The following is a 6,000-nucleotide window of genomic DNA, read 5'->3' as shown; positions in this document are numbered from 1 at the left end:
GTCTCTGAAGTTTCTAATCTTGAACAGTATCGTCTCCATCTAAATTATAAGTCTACTAAAACAATTACAAAAAAAATTATAATCAAAACCATTAAGGATATTGACAATTTGGCATCATTACAACAAAAGAAATTGTGATTGAAAACTTAAAACAAATTGGAAATAATAAACGTCTGATTCTCAGTTGGGTTCGCATAACTACTCAATCAAGACGTAAAAAGACCTAACTTTGTTTCAGTCGACACCCAAGATTTGTATCAATCAACACAGATCTTAAACATGAATACATCGAGAAGAACAAATCGGTAGCATGCAAAAGATGATAAAGAGAAATGGGGAAAAGGGTAAATTTTGGTAAACCAAAAGCAACATCACAGATTAAGGCTTTTTTGAGAAGGATGAAGAAGCTAGGTTGATTTGGAAGGGAAGTGAGCTTACCATAAACGGTTTTCAGCACAATTCCTCCGGCCTTCCAAACCCTCACAAGCAATATCACAGACGACTGAACTGTCTCTTACAGATACATGATACTCTCGCCCTCTCCATCTACCTAGATTTGGAATTTGGGGATCGGTGGAATGAAGGACTGAATTTGTAAATTTGAAAAGTATTAAACATTAAAATGTAAAAACAAACTTCTATATTTACCCATATACCCTTGCTTGATTTACCACAACCGTTGGATCTTTTGGGGCAAATCCTGGCCGTCGGCAGCTGCTGCCGCAAATAAAAATCCCACTTTCCGCCTCTTCCATATCCGGGCCCACACCACCACCGAAACATCGCGACAGCTCCAACTGATTTGGATTAAGCATTTAAGCTTAATATTTTATTAGTTTCGCTGTTAAGTTTCGCTGTTACATATACATTCGATTCGCCCCTTTTTCTCTTTCTACCTTTTTCCTTTCACTTCATTCCCATTTTCCTGTTTTCTCCGCTCGTCGTCGTCGCGTTCCGAAGAAAAATTCGAAACAAATTTCGGATTCTTCCTTGTTCTCGCCTTCCAATCATTGGTAGATATAGCTAAACCACCTTAATTTGTTTGTTAATGTCTGCTGTTCTAGCCAATTTTTCACTTCGAGATTTTCAGCTTGGTTTCTGTAAATTTATGGCATTCATGTAGCGTGCGTTTGTTCGATCGATGAATTGATTTTTCGTTCTTCCCCGTAATTTTCCTCCACTTGGTACTTTGTGAGTTTGTTTAACCTGAAAGATGAGTTCCTTCCCCTTATTGTTCAGAAGAATTACTGCTATTCATTTTTCTTTATCATGGAAAACTGAAAAATTCAGTCTTCTATGTTCAAATACGAGATATCATTTTTCATATCTCAACATTTTATATATCAACAACTTAGCTTTTAGAAGTTGACATCTTTAAATTAATTTTTTCTTCCCTTTCGTAGGCTGAACATCTCTGGCGGTCATTGGTGTTCATGTAACCACTTAGATTTATCTTGAAGTGTACATGGTAAATGTGATTATTGAGCTTCTGATTGATGGTGAGGGCATTTTACGTAGTCTACATTATTTAATACGTCACTGGGATTTTTCTTTAATGAACTCTTGATCTTTTTGGTTCTTAGAAAGAGGCCAGTAGATCAAAGATTTTGGTTAAACTGGAGGGAAATGGAAAGTATTCCTTGATGAAGTGAGTTGCGATCAGATGATACTTGGAGTTTGTGCTATTAGATGTGTTGTGCGTGTGCTTTATGTTTTTTCTCTTTGGTTTCTGCGCTCCCATTCCCAACTTCTTTCCTTTTTTTCTCTTCCCCTTCTCTTATGTATTTTGTGTACAAAAGAAAAGCTCTAACGTCTTTTCACAAAAAAAGGGGGGAAATTGGAATAATGCATTTAAGAAAGCTTAAGACATTTGTATTGTCATGTTTAGGTTAAATTGACATCTTTTGCTCAGAGGTTGATATTTCCATTTTTCTTAATGTATGTTTCAGACAGTGGAGGCTGTTCTAGTACACTAAACTTGTGGCACATTTTAACTTGTCATTCACTACATATTTTAAAAGTTAATTTGGACCTTGGAGAGCATTACGAGGTTTAGCTGCTGGTGGTATCTTCTAATATATCAAATTTGATGGCCTTTTGTGGTTCTTTGCAATTTTCCCATGAATTTGGATTAAGCAAGGGCACTGTACGTGTAACCAACTCAAGGTACATGGTTTCCAATCTGTTGCATATTACTGTATTGTGTGACCTGTGTATCAGTTCATTCTTTCATGTTTACGTTTTGCTGATTACATTTCTGATTTCATTCCCAGCGTCTGGCAAGAAGGGGCCGCTTACATTTATCGAGTGTGTCTCTTTCATCACATTATTTGGTATGATTCTCCCTGAACTGCGAATCTTTTGATATGTTTCATTATCTTTCTTACCCACTTTGGCTGCATAGGTTCTGTTTTGTTTTATATTATAACTGCTTCTATTTCTTTGATCAAGTTTCCTTGTTTTCTTTTTGGTTTTCTGAACTAAGAAAAGTGATTTCTGTGAACTGTGGTAAGTTGAAGATAACATTTCATGCTTGAATCATGGAGTGCTTTGGATTTGCATAGCTGAAATACTCTGCCTTGCGGAAATTTGGAATAATAGGTGGTTTCCATTCATTCACAGCCTCTCTTTGTTTATAATAATTTGAGGAATATTCTAGAATAGGTACAAGACAGAAATTTCATTAATGACAAAAACACCTTTGAACCCATATTACATCATTCCCCTTCAAGTTCTTGCATGGATGTCTAACGTGCTTAACTTGCTGCCAATAGAATTAAGATTCTTTCTGCTAATTCCCTTCATGAAGTATCTGCTAATTGATCACTGGATCGAATAAAAGGGACACTAAGTGACTCCTTGCTTTAAATTCTCCTTGATGAAGTGGCAGTCAATTGCAGCATGCTTAGTTTGACCATGCTGAGCTGGATCATGATGAATCTTATCGTTGATTTGCTTCTACAATTTGCATAGTGTTGGTGCAGATTTTGCCGTGATCGTTGGACCGTGAATCAAGCACCGAACCTACCAGATCTGGATTGATCTGAACCGGTCTGAGTTGAACTCTGGCTTCCTGTAAAACAGAAGATTTGTTAGAAACGGAGCTGATCAGCTAGATCGGCGTCGCGTCTCCGATGATCTAGTCAGTAGTTGACAAGAGGTAGGGTTTCTGAAGAGCTTTAATGGAGGAAAACAGGAAAAAATGAGAGTTTCAGTAGATCTGAGTGTGTTACCTTTTGAATGAGCATGTTGTCCCTTTATATAGATTTCCCGCTTGATCTCCTTTTAATTGTGATTGTTGGATTATAATGATGAATTGGACGGTCATGATCAGACCTTTATTTAGCTTTTGGGCGGACCCATTGATGGCTTTGCTTTGTTAGTAGAAAACCAATCAAATCGGCTTTAAACCGGAAAGAACCGACCTGAAACCGGAGTTAGGATATTTTATTCACAACACGAACCCCCAAGCTTGCTAATCAAGTTGAATCTGGTTAGACCAGTATAAACTGGAAGGGGATATTTTATTCGCAACACGAGCCCCCATGCCTGCTGATCAGGTTGAACTTGTATGAGACTCTGGTCAGGAGGTTTGAATCTTTCTCCTAAATGACTTTGAATCACTTTGTATCTTGTATTGGTGTGAGCCCTGTGAGAATTCTTCAGTACTTGAGCTCATCTTCAATTATGAGGGATTATTTGGATGCTGAGTTCATTATAAATTCTGAGATCAATCTATAGCTTCGTAGAGCTCATCAGAATTGTGAGCTCATTAGAAACTTCCGACCTCATCCTTCGATCAAACGAGTTCATCAGAGATTCTGAGATCAATCTAAAGCTTTGTAGAGCTCATTAGAATTCTGAGAATTCTTCATTCGATCTTTGGGAGTTCATCGGGAATCATCCAATTCAACTCAGTTGGAGAGATCAAGATTCAATCAGAGTTGTTCCCTTTGCATCTGTCTTTTGAAGTTAGGTTTAAGCTCATCTTTGAATTTTTCACCAAAATGTTCAGCCCCCAAATCATTTTAGAAAGGAAAAAATGGGCAAAGGAAGAAAATCTTGGGGATGAAAGGAATATAGAGGGGGCAACAATTTTTGACCTGCTGCACATCTGACCATGTACTACACCTCTGACCACTTGTTGTATTTCTGATCACTTGCTGTATTTTTGATCAGCTGCTATATCTTTTTGTATCTCTGATTACCTGTTGTATCAGCTGCTGTACTTTTTTTTATATTTTATTTTATTTTTTATTAGCTGCTTCTTTTTCCCCTAAGATACAACTTTTGATCCAATCATCTTCTGTTCATGTGCTTATTGTTGATATTGACCTTGAAGCCTTTGTATAATTGCATAACCTTTTCTTTGCTAAGCATCTGATTAGGAATTTTATGCAAAAGTTGCTGATGAAGTATTCTTAGGAAAGAGTGGCTGATGAAGCCTTTTGAGAAAACAGCTGACGAAAGCCTTAATAACTGATCAGATGCCTTCATACAAAATGGCTGACGAGAGCCTTAATAGTTGATCAGAAGTCTTTAGAGAAAACAGATGACGAGAGCCTTAATAGTTGATCAGAAGTCTTTAGAGAAAACAGTTGACGAGAGCCTTAATAGCTAATCAGAAACCTTTACGCCGCTTGACTTGTAAGAAATCCTTGATTAGCTTCAAAAAGCATGATCGGCCTCGGAAGGGCTGGCTTGCTAAGAGCCTGACTTACGGAAAGTCGGGATCATCCTCGGAAGGTATGATCCTTGATCAGCTTCAGAAAGCATGATCAGGCCTCGGAAGGCTGGCTTGCTAAGAGCCTAACTTACAGAAAGTCGGGACCCCCTCAGAAGGAATGATCCATGATCAGCTTTGGAAAGCATGATCAGGCCTGGGAAGGCTGGCTTACAAGAGCCTGACTTACGGAAAGTCGGGACCACCCTCGGAAGGAATGATCCATGATCAGCTTCGGAAAGCATGATCAAGCCTCGGAAGGCTGGCTTACAAGAGCCTGACTTACAAAAAGTCGGGACCACCCTTGGAAGGAATGATCCGTGATCAACTTTGGAAAGCATGATCAAGCCTCGGAAGGTTGGCTTACAAGAGCCTGACTTACGGAAAGTCGGGACCACCCTCGGAAGGAATGATCCTGGATTAGCTTCGGAAAGCATGATCAGGTCTCGAAAAGTCCTTTTGCATGGTTGAAGAAGAATCCTTAAGCGATAACAGTCGATAGAGATAAGCCTTCAAGAACAATAGGAATCTTTGCTCTTTTCTATTGATAATATTTTCTGAGATGGATTACATTCCATGGTCGCCTTAAACAGTTTCTACGCAAATCTTTGGTGGTCCTCCGCTATATAGAAAATGGCTGATTAGAAGCCTTCATAGCTGAGAAAAACCTTTTATGTGGCTGAGAAGAAGCCTTTAGAGGACGGCTGATGACAACCTTCATGGCTGATGAAGAACCAATTTGCCGATGAGAAAAAAGGTCTACAGAGGAAGAGAATCTTGGGGGCGAAAGGAATACAGAGGGGGCAACTAAGTCAGTCCAGCCCTCTGGACATAATGTCTCACCTTTGCCTTCCCCAGTTCATCTGAATTCATTCTAAGCATTCAAGTTCTTCAATGCTTTAATGTTCAGTCTGTTAAAATTGAGCAAAGTGAAAGATAAAATGATAATATGAAGTTTGCAACAAAGTACAAGATCAAATAACAAAATGATAATATGAAGTTTGTAACAAGGTGCAAGATCAAATAACAATATGATAATATGAAGTTTGCAATAATTGCAACTCCTCAAGAAAAACTTAATTTATGTAGTTTTGGACTGATGAATTCCCTTGTCCAAGAATTTTCTGACTTCTTCTTTTTTATTTATTTAAAATCATTGCATTCTATGCCATAACCATGTTAGTAGAAAACCAAGGCCCTTTGTGAAGTTGAAGTATGTAACCATCTGCAAGTAAAGAGCTGCACTCATCTGGAATTTTTGATATATTCCTTTTGAT

The 6,000-nt window shown here is 38.2% G+C and overlaps 1 protein-coding gene across 1 annotated transcript in view; it reads left to right on the top strand.

The window, feature by feature from the left end:
- Positions 1 to 861: 861 nt before the first annotated feature.
- Positions 862 to 6,000, top strand: part of LOC149013958 (mechanosensitive ion channel protein 2, chloroplastic-like) — a 31,280-nt gene continuing 26,141 nt past the window's right edge. Inside the window, 4 exon segments of the mRNA XM_089159163.1 lie at positions 862 to 1,013; positions 1,404 to 1,648; positions 1,950 to 2,166; positions 2,274 to 2,333. The gene's annotated coding sequence lies outside the window, so the exon portion shown is untranslated.

Source organism: Hakea prostrata, chromosome 6 (genome assembly GCF_041222555.1).
Source record: "Hakea prostrata isolate BN-2017 chromosome 6, UWA_Hpros_2, whole genome shotgun sequence".
Classification (NCBI taxonomy): Eukaryota; Viridiplantae; Streptophyta; class Magnoliopsida; order Proteales; family Proteaceae; genus Hakea; species Hakea prostrata.
Note: the sequence above shows the minus strand (reverse complement) of the source record. Positions and strands in the feature narration are given on the sequence as shown.